Here is an 18,407-nt window from a genome sequence, read left to right on the forward strand (position 1 = left end):
GAAATACAAATATGATAATAAATAGTAGGCCCTGGCCAGTTGGCTCAGTGGTAGAGCGTCGGCCTGGCGTGCAGGAGTCCCAGGTTCGATTCCCCGCCAGGGCACACAGGAGAAGCCCCCATCTGCTTCTCCACCCTCCCCCTCTCCTTCCTCTCTGTCTCTCTCTTCCCCTCCCACAGCCGAGGCTCCATTGGAGTAAAGATGGCCCGGAACCTGAGGATGGCTCTGTGGCCTCTGCTTCAGGCGCTAGAATGCCTCTGGATGCGACAGAGCAGCGCCCCCTGGTGGGCATGCCGGGTGGATCCTGGTCGGGTGCATGTGGGAGTCTGTCTGACGGCTTCCCCGTTTCCAGCTTTGGAAAAATGAAAATAAATAAATAAATAGTAAACATGCAGTTATATTTGCTTTAGGTTAATATTTTCTTCTCAGATAATTAGGTCATTGAATGGTTAGTGAATGACATTCCATGTCTTTCCGTTTTGTGGGTTAATTGCACAAGCTGCATGGAAGCAAAAAGCCATGTTCTGTTCTAACTCATACAAAAGCCCAGAATGAGAGGAAGGATGCTGCAGAGACTGGAGCCAGCCAGTTTGAACTGGCACTAGTTAGTAATGACAGGGAGAGAAGAGGTGGACACAGGACCAGCAGGGAGGAGGAGCACTCAGGAAGGGAGTTACTGTTCAGCCAGAGCCTCGTTTCAAAGATTCACTGTAACGGCTATCATCATTCACTGAGAGGCTATCATCGGAGTGTGTGGTGTGGGCATAATGTTTTCAAAAACGTCTTCCTCTTTTGAGAAAGAAACAGCTATTTGTGCTACAGCAGAGCTTTCTCTGCGTTTTTCCCTCCTGGGATTTGCCTCCCCCACTCTTTTCCTTTAGAATAGAATGTGAATACAGATGAAATAGCATCCTCAGTTTTAACATTTTCAAAGAAAATAAATAAAAACAAAATATAAACAAATCCTGCTTCTGGAGAGTTCCTAATAAGATCATGTGAAGTAAAAGCACTTCTTTTAAATATTGTAAGCACATATCAATATCAAGAACAAAAAACTTTACTTCAAAATAATGTCTACTTCCAATATTGTAGAATGTGCATTAGAGATGTCCATTTGCTCTAAATCAACAAAGACAGGAAATCGCTTATAATCCTCAGTGAGGATTAAAGTCACAAAAGATTTTCTTAAGTAAAGGAAGTGAAATTGATTGATATTAAATGATCAATTTTGTGAAAATTTATAATATAAATAACCATTTCTAAAAATGAGAATGACCTTCAGGAATGAGTTAAATTGATTGGGCAAGAGGGTGGATATGGGGCTTCTGGTATGTTTCAAATTCATCATTCAAATCAGTTTGGTTTCATTAATTTGGGGTTTTACTACTACTGGGCAGCAATCCAGTGCCATTTAAAACCTACTAATGGTTTTCATTCTAGGAGTCATTGCCAACATGGCCTCCCACTGAAAATACAGGCATTAGAGACAGAACTGGAAGAACTGTCTTATCCAAATTCTTAGCTGCTCAGACACTCTTCAGTAATTTAAAGATTCAACTCCAAGGGAGATTCTGAAGCAGAATAGGGATAGTCTCAATTCAGGTGAATAAGACATAATACCTATAAGTAGCTCAATATTGTATCTTGACAGTGCGTTTAGCAGAAACCATCCAGAATTAAAAAAAAAACAAACATGATTTTTCAATTACAGTTAATATACAATATTAATTATTTCAGATGTACACCCCTGGGACCAGATGTCCACATACCTTACAAAGTGATCACCCACCAAATAAAGCATTCATCTGACACAACACATAGTTTACTATAATATTACTGATTATATTCTTCATGCTATGCTTCATATTCTCATGACTGTTTTATAACTGCTGATTTGTACTACTTAACCTCTTCATCTAGCCCTCAAATCCCCTTTACTCTGCAACCATCAAAATGTTCTCTGTGTCTATGAGTTTGTGTCTTTCTTGTTTGTTTATTTTATTTTTTTTAGGTTACACATATAAGTGAAATTATATGGTATTTACCTTTCTCTCTGACTTATTTCACTTAGCATAATACCCTCTAGATTCACCCAGATTGTTGCAAATATGAGGATTTCATTATATATTTTTTATGGCTGAGTAAAACTATATTGTATTTATATACCACTTTTTAAATTTTTATTAATTTTAATTTATTGTGTTTACATGGATACGTGTCCCACTGAATATATCACCCTCACCCCGCACCCTTGTGTCTGTTTTTAATACCCCCTTTGCTCCCCTTCCCCTAAGTTCCTCCCCCCTTTCTTCTGGATTTGCTATCCTATTATCTGTATCTATCTATGTGTTATGTATATATAATTTCACTAATCCTTCACCTTCTCTGAACCCATCCCCTTATCCCCCTTCCCTCTGATAGCTGTCCCTCTAGTCCTTGTAACCCCACCTCTGCCTCTATTCTCTTCCTCAGTTCACTTTGTTCATTAGATTCTGCAATAAGTGAGATCATATGATATTTGTCTTTCTCTGCCTGGCTTATTTCACTTAGCACAATAACCTCTGTTGTAAGGTACCAAAGGCTACAGAATTAATATTAATATTTTAGGAGGTTTAAAGAACATTTTATTAATTTGGGCTAGGCATTTTGTAAAGGATCTCTGTACTTGTATATATGATTAGCATAAAACCAATATGGCCGATGACATTATGTTATAAATGCAGAAAGAGAAAGGAGACTTGGATTCTCTGACCTTCCCCAAACCTATGGGAAAGTGGGTGAATAGCTAGCCAGATGTAGGGATACAAAAAATTAAATTAAACCTTTTCTTATACTAATGGACCATTTACAGGCATCTCTCCCCATGGAAACTACCTCTCCCCTCCTGAAAGCATGCATTTAATGTATGTATCTCTGGACAAAGGAATAGCAAATAAACACTAGAAATTATAGGAATGTCTTTTAGTATGTAAAGTGACATTTGTACCATTATGTTGCCTTGTAAGTTTTAATGTGTAGAAATGTCTTTTTATGAATCCTATAGACAGATGTTATAAACTTGCTAATGAATTGTGTCACATCCCCCTCCCTTCATCTTTTTTCCAAACCTGTATAGGAGAAAACAAAAGGTATAGGCTTATACCATGAAGTCAGGTTATTTCCCCACCCATGTATAATTAACAGTATATAACCAACCCCTAGAATATTAATAACACACACGATTTGGGACTTTGGAACTACCCCATGTAAGATATATGTGGCCGGCATATTTAATAAATTTCCTCCTTTAATAAAACTTTTCAAAAACTGATTTGGACTATGTGCCTCTACGAAAACCTGTGGAATTGTGGATTGGGTACTTTCCAATAATCTCCAGTCCAATCCATGCTGTCGCAAAAGGTATGATTTCCTTCTTTTTCACGGCCACATAGTATTCCATTGTGTATATATATACCACAGCTTTTTAATCCACTTGTCCACTGACGGATACATGGACTGTTTCCAGATCTTGGCTATTGTAAACAATGCTGCAATAAACATAGGGGTGCATTTCTTCTTTTGAATCAGTGATTTGGTATTCTTAGGATATATTCCTAAAAGTGGGATAGCTGGATCAAAAAGCAGTTCCATTTTTATTTTTTTTGAAGAAACTCCATACAATTCCCCTCAGTGGCTGCACCAGTCTGCATTCCCACCAGCAGTTCAGGAGGGTTCCCTTTTCTCCACACCCTCACCAGCATTTATTTTGTGTTGTTTTGTTAATGAGCACCATTCTGACAGGTGTGAGGTGGTATCTCATTGTGGTTTTAACTTGCATTTCTCTAATGATTAGTGATGTTGAACATTTTTTTCATATGCCTATTGGTCATCTGTATGTCCTCTTTGGAGAAGTGTTTATTCAGTTCTTTTGCCCATTTTTAATTGGATTGTTTACCTTCCTGGTGTTTAGTTTTAGCAGTTCTTTATAAATTTTGGTTACTAAGCCTTTATCAGACATATTGGTGCATATGTTCTCCCATTGTGTGAGTTGTCTTTTTATTTTGTTAATGGTGTCTTTTGCTGTGCAAAAGCTTTTTAGTTTGATATAGTCCCATTTGTTTATCCTGTCTTTTATTTCACTTGCCCATGGAGATAAATCTGCAAAAATATTACTATGATAGATATTGGAGAGTTTACTTCCTATGTTTTCTTCCAAAATGTATATGATTTCATGAGTTACATTTAAGTCTTTTATCCATTTTGAGTTTATTTTTGTGAATGGTGTAACTTGGTGGTCTAGTTTCATTTTTTTGCAGGTAGCTGTCCAATTTTCCTAACACCATTTAATAAAGAGACTGCCTTTACTCAGTTGTATGCTCTTCTCTCCCTTTTTCAAATATCAGTTGACCATAAAGGTGTGGGTTTATTTCTGGGTTGTCTGTTCTGTTTTGTTGATCTGTATGCCTGTTCTTATGCCAGTACCACACTGTTTTGAGTACAATGGCCTGTACATGATATCAGTAAGTGTGATATCTCCCACTCTATTCTTCATTTTCAATATTACTGAGGCTATTTGTGTTCCTTTTTGGTTCCATATAAGTTATTTGAATATTTCTTATATATTTTTGAAGTATGCTATTGATATTTTAATAGGAATTGCATTGAATTTATAGATTGCTTTGGGTAATATAGACATTTTAATGATGTTTATTCTTCCTAACCATGAACATGGTATATGCTTCCACTTGTTTGTATCTTCCTTGATTTCTTTTATCAGTGTTTTATAATTTTCCAAGTACAAATATTTTACCTTCTTGGTTAAATTTACTCCTACTTTATTTTTTTGTTGTAATAGTAAAGGGAATTTTTTCCTTAATCTCACTTTTAGACAGTTTACTGTTGGTAAATAAAAATGCCACTAATTTCTGAATATTAATTATATCCTGCCACCTTGCTGAATTTATTTATCAGGCCTAATAGTTTTTGACTGAAACTTTAGAGTTTTCTATGTACAGTATCATGTCATCAGCAAATAATGATAGTTTTACTTCTTTTTTCCCAATTTAAATGCCATTTATTTCTCCTTCTTGCCTGATTGCTGTGGCTAGGACTTTCAGAACTATGTTGAATAAGAGTGGTGAAAGGGGACACCCCTGCCTTGTTTCTGATCTTAAGGGGATTGCTTTTAATTTTCCTCATTGAGTATGATGTTGGCTGTGGGTTTGCCATAGATGGCTTTTATCATGTTGAGGTATGTTCCCTGTATTCTCACGTTACTGAGAGTTTTGATCATAAATGGGTGCTGGATTTTATCAAATGCTTTTTCTGCATCTATTGAAATTATCATGTGGTTTTTCTCCTTCCTTTTGTTTATGTGATGAATCACATTGATTGATTTGCAAATATTGTACCAGCCTTGCCTCCCCAGAATAAATCCCACTTGATCATGATGTATGATTTTTTTCATGTATTGCTGGATCCGGTTTGCTAATATTTTTTTGAAAATTTTATCTAAGTTCATCAGGAATATTTTCCCATAGTTTTTTTTTGTTCTTGTTGTTTTTTGTAGTATCTTTACCTGGTTTTGGAATGAGGATAATGCTTGCCTCATAAAAGGAGCTTGGATTTCTTTCTTCCTCATGAATTTTTTGAAATAGCTTGAGAAGGATAGGTATTTGTTCTTTTTTGAATATTTGGTAAAATTCACCTGTGAAGCCATGTGGCCCAGGACTTTTGTTTGCTGGGAGTTCTTTGATAACTGTTTTAATTTCATTTGTTGTAATTTGTCTGTTTACATTTTCTGATTCTTCCAGATTGAGTTTAAGAAGATTGTATGTTTCTAGGAATTTATCCATTTCGCCTAGGTCGTTCAATTGTTTGGCATACAGATCTTCATAGTATTTTCTTAGAATCCTTTGTATTTCTGTGGTTCAATTGTTACTTCTCTACTTCCATTTCTAATTTTATTGCTTTGAGTCCTCTCTCTCTTTTTCTTGATGAGTCTGGTTAAGGTTCGTCAATCTTGTTTACCTTTTCAGAGAACCAACCCTTGCTATCATTGATCTTTTGTATTTTTTTTTATCCTCTGTGTCATTTATTTTTGCTCTGATCTTTATTATTTTCTTCCTTCTACTTCTTTGGGCCTTTATTTGTTATTTTTCTAGTTCTTTTAGATGCAGAGTTAAGTTGTTTATTTGAGCTTTTTTATGCTTCTTAAGGTATGACTGTAATGCTATAAACTTCCCTTGTAAGACTGCTTTTGCTGTGTCCTATGAATTTTGAGATGTTGTATGTCCATTTTTATTTGTTTCAAGGAAATTTTTTATTTCTTGCAGTACTGGTTTGGTTGTGTTGAATTCCCTGAGTTTTTTTTTTATTTTTTTTTCCTTGAAGTTTTTTTATTTCTTCTTCAATTTTAAGTGATAGCCATGCTTGATAATGTACTCTTGGTTGTAGGTTCTTCTTTTGCATCACTTTGAATATTTCTTGCCAATCCCTTCAGGCCTCAAGTGTTTCTCTTGAGAAGTCGGATGTCATCCTTATGGAGGCTGCTCTGTATGTTATTAACTGCTTTTCTCTTGCAGCTTTTAGTGTTCTTTATCTCTTAACTTTGGCATTTTAATTATGATCTGTCTTGATGTAGGCCTCCTTGGCTTTCTCTTTAATGGGACTCTCTTGCTTCATGAACTTGTGTGACTTGTTCCTTCATCAATTTAGGGAAATTTTCAGCTATGATTTCTTCAAACAGGTTCTTTATCCCTTGTTCATTCTCTTCTTCAGGAACTCCTATGATGCAAATGTTGTTTCTCTTCATGTTGTCACAGAGCTCTCTTAGAGTTTCCTCAGTCTTTTTGAGCCTCTTTTCATTTTGTTGCTCTACTTCTGTGCTTATATTTATATTTATCTTCTCTACTAAATCACTGCTTCAATTCCCTCCTTCATCCAACCTGCTGTTGATTCCTTCTAGTGCTGCCTTTATTTCCAATATTGTATTTGTCATTTCTGACTGGTTCATTTTTATGATCTCAGTGTCCCTTTTGATGCTTGCTATCTCTTTATTTAGGTGCTCATTATGTCTGTCCATTGTTGCTCTGAGATTCTTGAGCATCCTAAAAATCATTATTTTAAACTCTGCATCTAGTAATTTGGTTACTTCCATTTCATTTAGTTCTTTTTCAGGGGATTTCTCTTGTTGATTTATTTGGGTTGAATTTCTCTGTCTACACATTTTGTCAGTATATTAGAAGCACTGTCTGACTTTGAACTTTTGTGGTTTCTTTATGAGGAAGATGGGTGTGATGGTACTGGCCTCCAGGCCACCTGTTTGCCTTGTTCTGGGAATACTTCTTGAGGGTACTATTTTTTATCCTGTTGTCTGTGAGTATTGAATGCAGTTGGAACTTTTGTGGGTACAGTTATTCCTTTAGACTGGCTAGCTCTAAAGGTCAACCTTGATCGTGTGTATAACACTCTGTGCAATGTTTGTCTTGTTGGGCATATTTATTCTCCACAGTGTCTGGTGCCTGCTAGACTCTTCCTTTGGGCGTGCTGCTTATGTAGCTAGATGAGTCTAGGGTTGTTGCTGTCTGCCACCCACTACTAGTTGTGTTGGTTCTAGATCTTCTTAGGTTGGCATCAGCTGTTGTTTGTAACCTGGTCTGGGCTACTTGTCTGCAGCTACAGCTCTTTTTGCTGTTTGTGTCTTTGTTTTCTGTGCCTGGGTAGTATGGGAAGGGCCAACCTGTGTGTAAGGATCAAGTTTCTCCAGCTTAGAGATGACAGAAGCTCCATTAAAGCCCTAAGCTCCATAAGATTTGCCTCCATTTTTCAGCTGCTCCACCTCCTCTTGCAGTTTCCTGGTCTTTCTTTCCACAGAGTCTTCTGTAGAAAGACTGTAGTGTGGGCCCAGACTGACCTCACTCAACCAACCCATCTTAAAATTGCAAGCTTGTTGGGTTAGGGCAGCTGAGGTTGGGAATCCAATGTTAGTGGGACCCCCTATTTCAAGGGTCTCTTGTTCAGTAGCTCAGTATGAGGAATGTGGTCCCACTCCAGAGCCTTATCCCTCAGCCACTGATGGATACTCATATTTTATTTCATCCCAACAAAGTGATCAGAAGGTTCAGTTCAAAGTGGGGCTGATAGCCCCCTCTACAGAAAGTGACTAAGCTCTTTGACCAGACCTGACACTAGGCTAAAGGGACCCACACTTTAAATGTCCATGCTCCAAGCCTCTCTCCCTTCTCCCAGTGGAATCTAGCCCTACAGGGCAGGACATCCAGCACCCAGTCCGGCTGACTGTGAAGCTCCACTGTATGCAATGCACATGAGCCACTGTGCCTGAGCTGATCACAGAGAGTGAAATTCGCTTTAGCTGGGCCAGATGTGAGGAGTCCTTCTTTTGGATACCACTTTAGCAAGGGTTGTTAGGTCTTGAACCAATCCTCTCTGCAGCTGACCACTGGATATTCCAGCCCTGGGCCTCTCTGAAGCAGCCCAGCGCAGACCAGTGAGAGACACTGCCTGTGACTGGCCCTCAGCAACCTTTTTGGAGCTATAAGCAATCCAGAGTTTGTGGTTGCCTCTGCTGGGCCCAGGTGCACATGGAAATACCAAACTACACACCTGTAGTTGGCTTTTACCCACACTGGTCCTGGGGGAAGTTTCCCTGAGTCTGGCCTCCTGCAGCCTCTGTCTGCTTGCTGCCTGCTTATTGAGCTCGGCCATAGGAAAAAACCTGTTAGAGTCTGGAGCCTGTGGCAATTCAGGGATTAGGAAGGGTGATGGGTGTCAGTCCAGACTTTTTCCACAGACCTCAGTGGGGTGTGGCCTCAGAAATCCAGTGACGTGGTCTGGCCACACTCTGGACAGTTTCCACTGAGTCTCCCATGAGGTAGAATTGGGTCGGGAGGAAGCTCTGGCCTCAACATCAGAAAACTGAGTCACTGATGGGCCCCACCTCCTGGATTCTAGTATGACCCAGTTGCCATGACTGGAACAGGAGATACTCCCAAAGGCAGAGCAATTGCTTCTCCCCAGGCTGGTGCCATTCAGAAGGGATTGCTTTACCCCAAGAAAGATGGCGACTGCACTACTAGAGAATGACTCAGCACAGGGGTTCCGGTGGTAATCTCCCTGAGCTTTCAACTGTACACTCTCCTCATGCAACTCTAGTCCTCTCAGCTCTCCCTCCACCGGAGCCCTGGGTAAGTGGCTGTGAATGAGATTTTTTGCGAGGGCCCTTTAAGACAGAGCCTGTGTGTCCAAGAGTTCTGTCTCTTTCTCGCAGACAGAAACTTGCCTCTTTTGACCACCAAATGCTGTCTGGGTGCCTCTTCTAGGCTCTGGGGCTCTAGACTGGAGCTCTGGGTTTGGGGCTGAGGTTCCACTCCTCTCAGGGCAACACTCTCCACAGTGAGAGTTCCTCTGGATCCTCAGCCGCCACTCGCTCCCAGGAGTGGGGCAGCCATTTCCATGTCTCCACCCTTCCTACCAGTCTCAGTGTGGCTTCTGTGATCCTTGGTTATAGACTCCTCTTCGTTTAGTCCAAAGTTGGTTTTTCAAGATGATTGTTCTTAAATTAAGTTGTAATCCAATTTGGTCCTGGGAGGTGGCAGTTGGACCATCTGCCTACTCCATAGCCATCTTTGAATCCCCCGCTATATACCACTTCTTTATCCACTCAGCTGTTGATAGACATTTAAGTTGCTTTCATATCTTGACTATTGTAAATAATACTGCAGTGAACATATGGATGCATATATCTTTTCAAATTAATATTTTGGGTTTCTTTGGATAAATACCCATAAGTGGCATTGCTGGGTACTTCTTTGTCTCTTATTAGAGCTGTTGTTGTCAAGTCTGTTTTACCTGGTATAAGTTTTGCTACCCTACCTTTTTTGTTTGTTTACTTGTTTCCATTTTTATGAAATATCTTTGTCGTTTTACTTTCAGTCTGTGTGTACCTTCTGAGCTGAGGCGGATTTAATGGTGGGTGCAGTGGGTGTGAGCTCTGGGCCCCAACTTCTGAAGGTCTTCACAAAACTCCAACTTTACAGTTTTTTCTAAGGTAAGGGGCCTGATATTTTCTTCTGCGCCCAGGGCCTCAACAGACCTTAATCCGCCTCTGCATCTGACCTGAAGTGATTCTCTTATAGGCAGATATGTAAGGGTGTTGTTTTAATACCCATTTAGCCACCCTCTGTGTTTTGATTGGAGCATTTTATCTATTTACTTTTAAAGTAATTCTTGATAGATATATATTTATTGCCACTTAATTATTCAAATTTTTTTAATAATTTTTTTTCCTTGAAGTCTCTTTACATTTCTTATAATACTGGTTACTGGTTTGGGGTTAACGAACTCACTTAATTTTTTTCTCATCTGATAAGCTCTTTGCTGGGAAAAATAATCTTGTTTGCAATTCTTTGCATTTTATCACTTTGAGTATTTCGTGCCAATTTATTTGGCCTACAAAGTTTCTCTTGAAAATTCAGTTGATAGTCTTAAGGGAGCTCTCTTTTAGGTAACTAACTGCTTTACTATTGCTGCTTTTAAGATTCCTCTCAGTCTTTAACCTTTGGCATTCTTAATTATGATGTGTCTTGGTGTGGGCCTCTTTTCTCTTCATCTTGCTTGGGACTGTGTGTGTTTCCTAGGCTTATATGTCTATTTCCTTTACAAGGTCAGGGAAATTTTCTGTTATTATTTCCTTGAATAGGTTTTTAATTCCTTGCTCTCTTGTCCTTCTGTTACCCTAATAATGCGAATGTTGTTATGCTTATTGTTGTCCCAGAGGCCCCTCAAACTATCCTCTTATTTTTGGATACTTTATTCTTTTTACCATTCTAATTGGGTGTTTTCTGCTACCTTGTTTTCCAAATCACTAATTCGAGTATTTGCTTCTTCTAATCTAGTGTTCATTCCTTCTAATGTATTCTTTATTGTATTTATGTTTTCTTCACTTCTGATTAGGTCTTTTTTATGTTTTCTCTTTCTTTGTTGAAGATTTCACTGAGATCATTGAGCATCCTAATAACTAGTGTTTTGAAATCTGCATCTGGTAGATTGCTTATCTTCCTTTTATTTAGTTCTTTTTTTTAAATTTGTATTTGTCTGAAGTGAGAAGCCTGGAAGCAGAGAGACAGACTCCCACATGTGCCTGACTAGGATCTACCCAGCAAGCCCACTAGGGCACGATGCGCTGCCCATCTGAGTCATTGCTCTGTTGCAACCAGAGCCATTCTAGTGCCTGAGGTGGAGGACATGGAGCCACCCTCAGCACCCGGGCCATCTTTGCTCCAATGGAGCCTTGGTTGTGGGAAGGGAAGAGAGAGATAGAGAGAAAGGAGAGGGGAAAGGGTGGAAAAGCAAATGGTCACTTCTCCTGTGTTCCCTGGCCAGGAATCGAACCTGGGACTTCCACACACCAGGCTGATGATCTACCTCTGAGCCAGCCAGCCAGCCAGGGCCAAGATGTAAAATTTTATCTAACTGTAATTGAACCTTTGTGAACTCTACTATATGTACGGTAGGCTTCAGCTTAAAAATTTTAAATGAACATTTTTCTTGCAGGTATCCTAGCATGGTAAAAAGAGAACAATAATATAGTAAATAAAGAGAATATATATTTTTAAATAAGAAAGAATGAGGTCAGCAGGTCCAACATTTGGATAAAATAGGAAATCTAGAAAGTAAAGAAATAAAAAATAGAGGAAGAAAATTATCAAAAAATAATATAAAAATTTCAAGAATTGAAGGCTATGACCCATAAAAGTCCTTCAAATGCTTAGCAAACAATACAAAAAGGGCTCATCATCATGATGACATTTTAGATCAGTATTAACAAAATGAAGGTCTAAGAGTTTCCAGAGGGACTCCTCTCCCATAAAAATGTCACATGTCACAGCAAAACTAAAGAAAAAAATATTAATAATCCCAGAATTCTCACTATAAATTATTCCTATTCCATAATTCTTTTCCCAGCTAACCTACCATTCAGTTGATAGAAAAAGTGAGTTTTCAGTCACATTATACTGCAATAGGTGATATCTATGAACTCTATCGCAAATCACTAAAGATGTGCTTCACTAAAAGAAGGGGAAGGGAAACGGAGGGAACTGTGGAACCAGGAAGCATATGGACATGAACAGCATAGGCGAGACACAAAAAACCACTGAGGTAATGGTAAAGGGAAGTCCCAGAATGACAACTGTACAGCAAGATTTAGAGAACAGTTGATCTACAATAAACCTAAAACAATTTGATCTTGAAAAGCATGTAAAATTAAAATGAGTGGAAAATTAGTAAGAAGTTTTGTAGAGCACAGCTGGTGGAGGTAATAAGTGGAGAGCAGGCTCCAGTACAGGTTGCCAGAAGAATGCTTTGGTCGTGAACACAAGTGAGGAAAAGAGAGGGGACATGAGTTTCCTTTTTACCAAGAAACTCTAGGAGCTCTCTGCATACGAGACCAGATTAGTTTAGAGTCTGATTCATACATTCCGATACTTTTGAATGAGAAGTCAGAAAGAAGCAAAATAATCATGGTACTTTAGAGCAGGGGTCCCCAAACTTTTTACACAGGGGGCCAGTTCACTGTCGCTCAGACTGTTAAAGGGCTGGACTATAAAAAAAACTATGAATAAATCCCTATGCACATTGCACATATCTTATTTTAAAGTAAAAAAACAAAACAGGAACAAATACAATATTTAAAATAAAGAACAAGTAAATTTAAATAACAAACTGACCAGTATTTCAATGGGAACTATGCTCCTCTCACTGACCACCAATGAAAGAGGTGGCCTTTCCGGAAGTGCGGCGGGGGCCGGATAAATGGCCTCAGGGGGCTGCATGCAGCCCATGGCCTGTAGTTTGGGGACCCCTGCTTTAGAGAAATATGTAAGGTAATTAGCCTTCATGCAGCCAGCCCTCTAATTATAAAACGAATGTGTTGCATTGACTGTTTGGCAGTGACTTTGTAGAGTGCATGGTTCTCTGATATGGAGTTTCTCTGACAAAGGAGGGATGCTCTTGCTCATTTGATTAATCATTTCCCGGATAATGCATTGTTAAACAGAAACTTAGTACAGTGCTTGGTCTATGACTCCTATCAGCATCTTAACATTTGAATGTTTCTGAATGTATGAAAATTGGCAATATATTGATTAAAGTGTGGTAGTTATTTCAGAGAAAACTGTAATGATGAATAAATTAAAAAGTTTCATGCCACATTTTAAACTTTTTATCTTGTGGATCAAAATGAACATCTTTTGTTTTCTATCTTTAAGGTATATTAATATATATCTTCTTATGTATATAATTCATGGTATTTATTGATGCGTATTAAGGTAATTATACCAAACTCCAGTTGAGAAATAATAGTAGAAGGGTGAGGGATTGGCATGTTCAAGAAGTCAAAATATAACTGATAGAATTTGAGAACTAATTGCACAGGATGGAAAACAACGGATTAAAGTACTTGAGTACCTGGATGGATGGTGGAGCCGTTGACTGGGACACAGAACACTGGGTACTGGCAGTGCTTTCAGTAGAGTGGACCAGAATTTCAGTGTGGAGTCTTGTAGGGAGCAGTTACATCGGACCGTAATCTTTGATTAATTCGCATAATCGTAACTAATGTTAGTCTTTTATCAATATCTCTCTTCCTATGCATGCTATGGCTGATTGAATAAAAAAATTAATGCTGAATATTTCATGTTACTACCATAAACAAAAATAAGCCTAAATTTTCTTTTATATATTTATTCACTTTGCAGAACAAGCAATAATCACTTTTTACAGTTTGTGGTTAAAACAAAAACAAAGGGAGAGAGGGAAGCTGGTGTGTGACCCAGTCTTGATACAGCATTAGCTCATCTTTGCATTGAGATGGTCCACTGTTCGCAAGTGGGAAACATTTCTTTTGCTTCTTAGTGTCTCCCCCAGAGTACACCTTCGTGCTATTATTTTTCTGCCTATTAGATAAGAACTAGTTGAGTTGGGTTGTAGGGAGGTGATAAGATTGAATGAGGGACTAGGCAGAATTATGAATTATTTTTACAACAGTTTTGTAAAAGTTTACAAAAGTTCTGTTGCTTTATTGAGGAAAGAATGAATAAAATTTCTTTAATTACTGTGGGTCCCTGGAAATAAACAATATGATCCTAATTATTCCCTTGAAATCTTGTTTAAGTTATAAATTTAGTACCATCTGATCATTATTTCAAATAGATAATAATATTTTATTTTTTACACTATTTACTGTGATAATTAGCATTTCACTGAAGTTAACACAATTTCTGTTTTATTAGAGGCCAGGACTGTATAATTGACACAGAATTAATTTAAAAAAAGATAATAATAACTGAATGGTACAAGGAATTAAATGAATTAGATTTCCAATTCAAATTTAAATTTTAATTCACAGATTTGTAAACATTTCCAAAATGAGTCGGTATCCTACATACTATACATTCAATAAATATTTAACTTAAATAATAAATATTTATTAATCACTTATAATAAGTGATAAATTATTAACTTAAGGAATATATTTATTTAAATTAAATAATAAATATTATAAAATATTTATTAAATTCTCACCAGATAGTAGCTAATGTACTAAATGTTGGGATACCTCAATAATAAGACATGAGCCCCCCCTCAAAGTGCTTAAATCTGAACTAAGAGTTTACTAAATCCAAGTTATATGGAGTTGGAGCTATTTTTAAGACTATAAATTATGCTATATATAAAGCTATATTAATTTTCTAGAAAATGAATAATTTGCTATAATACTTTCATGCAAATCAGTGGTAATTCTGGTCAAGCTTGGTTATTTGTCGTTATTAAACAAATTATAGAAAATTTCTCTTAGGATTGAGGTTGATATTTCTATTCAGACTTAATATTAATGAAGATTTTATATGGCTTTCCAAAACTCAAATATACCAAGACTGGTCTTCACCAATCTATGTTGAACCTTTAAAAATGATCTCTCTCTATCGCTTCTCGGCCTTTTGGCTAAGATCAAGTGTAGTATTTGTTCTTATCAGTTTAAAAATGATCTCTCTCTGTTTTTAGTACTGGCTGTCTCTACTACCCGGACACTGCCGCCACTTCTAATCTCTGCACCTGATGCCCCCACATCCACCTTCATCTGTTCTCTCCCTGCCTTTCTTTTGGTCTCTACCACTTCTCTAGAGGCTCTTCACTCTAGCTCAAAACAGCTGACTGTTTATGGACATCATTATATAGTTGGCATGCTCTTTTCCTTCTGATCAGTCATGAGCTATCATTTATTATCTCTGAGCTTTTTTATTTTCCAGGGTTGGTTCATTTGTGTTAAGTTTCATTTGTGCCTGATGGTGGGGCCATGAGAAAGATTGGGATGTATGGAAGAATGGACTACTTTGAAATCTGGGGCATTCTGGACACTTGAAGTTGCTAGAAAGCTGATCTGTAGATACCCAATGTATGTAATATGATCAGAATACAATTCAGCTTCCACAAGTTCTTGTCTCATTCCAGAGTATTTCATAACTTTATTGGGAGAACACATTTTCTCTTTTAGGACATGAACTCAGTTTAGCTGTGTCGATATTAGTAAGAGGAAAGTACCAAACTATCCCCTCAAATTTCTACTATTTATATACAGGAATGCACTTTTATGCAGACCTTAACCTGTTTATATTGATTTGCCCTCTTGTTTTGTACATGACCCTCTTTTATTTTGTTTCCTGTGTGCTGCTGAATTGTCTGTAGTGGGAATGTTTCATTTTTAACTTTTAAAATAGAAGCACTTGGATTTCTGTTAATAATTGTCACCCATTTTACCAGTTCAAAAATATAAACTTGCATATTAGCATAAAACATTTAAAAGCAGTTTGATATTATTTATTCATTGAAAAAAATAGTTTGAGCCCTGGCCAAATAGCTCAGTTGATCAGAGCCTCCTGCCAAAGGGCAGAGGTTGCCAGTTCAACCCCCAGTCAGGGCACAGACAGGAACAGACTGATGTTCTCCCGCCGCCCCCTCCCTCTCTTTCTCTCTTTTTTTCTCTCTCTAAAATCAATAAATAAATTTTTTTTAAAAATTAAAGAAAAAATAAAAAAAAATAGTTTGAGTCACTTGTGAGAGTCACCAGTTTTGACCAAGTAATCAGGAACATTTGTATTAACAGAAATATTCTTGAAAGCCATGTGGGCAAATCTGAATTCTGTCTCTACATTCAAAGAACTAATGGCAGCCCTTGCCTGAATTTCAGCAGTTCTCATGAAACAGTATAAAGGAATCAGGTCATAGCAAAAAGAGAATCAAATTAGGAGTCAGATAATCTCAGTGCAAGTCTGTTAGCTGTAAGACCTCTGAGTTTGTTTCCTTAGCTATCACATAGGGGTAATCATCTTGAAGTACTGTTATAAAAAGAAACCACATTAAGCCTACCAACCTTAGGAACTCAATAAATGTTGATTATATCCCTCCCCATTTATTTGTGTTAACACAGTGCCCAGTGTACCCACAATGCTCAATATTTTAGGACAATTCTAGGATTTATATGCTCAGTTCTACAATTCCAGGAAATCTTGATCTTCTTGGAGGACCTAGTTTTGTTTTTTGCTTTTTGGGTTTTTTTTTTAAGTACAATTAGTATTGTTTTTGTTTTAATTGACCTACTCAGATAATGAAGATTCTTGACAGTTCATAAACATCCAGAGGTTTCCACTTCAACAACAGAATTAAAACAGTTCAAAGCGATCAAAATCTGAGAAAATTACTGGAAATTGTGACATCATTTATCTCATTGAATGAGTTATTTCTTTAAAATATGATTTTATTTACTTCTAAGTTACTTACCAATTGAAAATAAGTGTAATCTTCAGTTGCTAGCTATTTATCAACCTATCTAGTTTCATGTAAATAATTGTACCCATTTGAACAAATTACCCATGTCTACTTTATGACAGACACTTAAAATAAAAAATTACCTTTATTAACAATCTTTACAACACCCCTATGAGGTAGATACTATGTACATCATCTTTATTTAACACAAGATAAAAGATAGGCACAGAGAGGTAGTTTTCCAAAGCTCAGACAACTAATAAGGAATAGTGCCAGGATTGAAATTGAGCATTCTGGCTCAGAGCTTATGATCTTAATCACTATCCGGTCTTGTTATTTTTTTTTTTCCTTGAAGTGACTGGGGGATTTAAAAAATCGAGCCTCTCAGACCCTTTAATTTCAAATATGAAATACCTTTCATAGAGTCTTATGACAAAATCTGTATTTGTAGCTTCAGCTTCTTCTAGAGATCTTACTGTGCTAGCCTAAATTCTACAATTCTGGCCCTTCCCTTCATTCCATGATGGAATAAGCTTTGCTTGTAGAGTCCAGAGCACAGCCTGGTTGTTTAAGTGGTGCAGTGAAGAAATCTACACATACCCACATGCTCTTGATGCCCCAGGTGCTAGAGTGGCTCTGGTCGCCGCAGAACGACGCCCCGGAAGGGCAGAGCATCGCCCCCTGGTGGGCAGAGCATCGCCCCTGGTGGGTGTGCCGGGTGGATCCTGGTCGGGCACATGTGGGAGTCTGTCCGACTGTCTCTCCCCGTTTACAGCTTAAGAAAAAATTTAAAAAAAATGTCCAACCTCAATGTTATTTTTATTTTTAGCAAGAGAGAGAGAGGAATAGACAGAGACACACAGACAGCAAGGGAGAGAGATAAGAAGTATCAGCTCGTAGTTGCGGCACCCTAGTTATTCATTGATTGCTTTCTCATAGATGCCTTGTCAGGGCAGGGTGGGGAGAATACAGCTGAGCCAGTGACCCCATGCCCAAGCCAGTGACCACAGGGTCTGAAACCTGAGTCCTCAGCATCCAGGCCTATATTCTATCTGCTGCACTACTGCCTGGTCAGGCTCAATTTTATTTTCATAGATTTATGATGTATGATAAAAGAACTCAGCTTGTCATATTATACTAAGAATCTCAATTTTTTTAAATATATTTTTTAAATTTTTTTAAAATTTTTTTATTTATTCATTTTTAGAGAGGAGAGAGAGAGGGCTAGAGAGAGACAGAGAATGAGAGAGAGAGAAGGGAGGAGGAGCTGGAAGCACCAACTCCCATATGTGCCTTGACCAGGCAAGCCCAGGGTTTCGAACCGGCGACCTCAGCATTTCCAGGTCGACGCTTTATCCACTGCGCCACCACAGGTCAGGCCAGAATCTCAATTTCTTTACAAGCTAGTGATTAGATCCATTCATACTTGTCTGGCTGATTAAATGATATAATCTGCTATAAACTTCACTATAGCCTCCATTCTGGATCCTACATGACCAGTTCCTTCCAGAGTTCCATGCTCTGTATATAGAGCATACCTCATTTATTTGAGCTGTGTTTTCTAATTATTATATATCCCTCAG

At 37.8% G+C, this 18,407-nt stretch overlaps 1 protein-coding gene and 1 pseudogene across 1 annotated transcript in view; both read left to right on the forward strand.

Annotated features, from left to right (window-relative positions):
- ADGRV1 (adhesion G protein-coupled receptor V1) overlaps positions 1 to 18,407 on the forward strand; it is a 729,252-nt gene that overhangs the window by 432,584 nt on the left and 278,261 nt on the right. The gene's annotated exons all lie outside the window — the stretch shown is intronic.
- Positions 14,984 to 15,084, forward strand: LOC136336800 (U2 spliceosomal RNA; annotated as a pseudogene).

This window comes from Saccopteryx bilineata, chromosome 4 (genome assembly GCF_036850765.1).
Source record: "Saccopteryx bilineata isolate mSacBil1 chromosome 4, mSacBil1_pri_phased_curated, whole genome shotgun sequence".
NCBI classification, from domain to species: Eukaryota; Metazoa; Chordata; class Mammalia; order Chiroptera; family Emballonuridae; genus Saccopteryx; species Saccopteryx bilineata.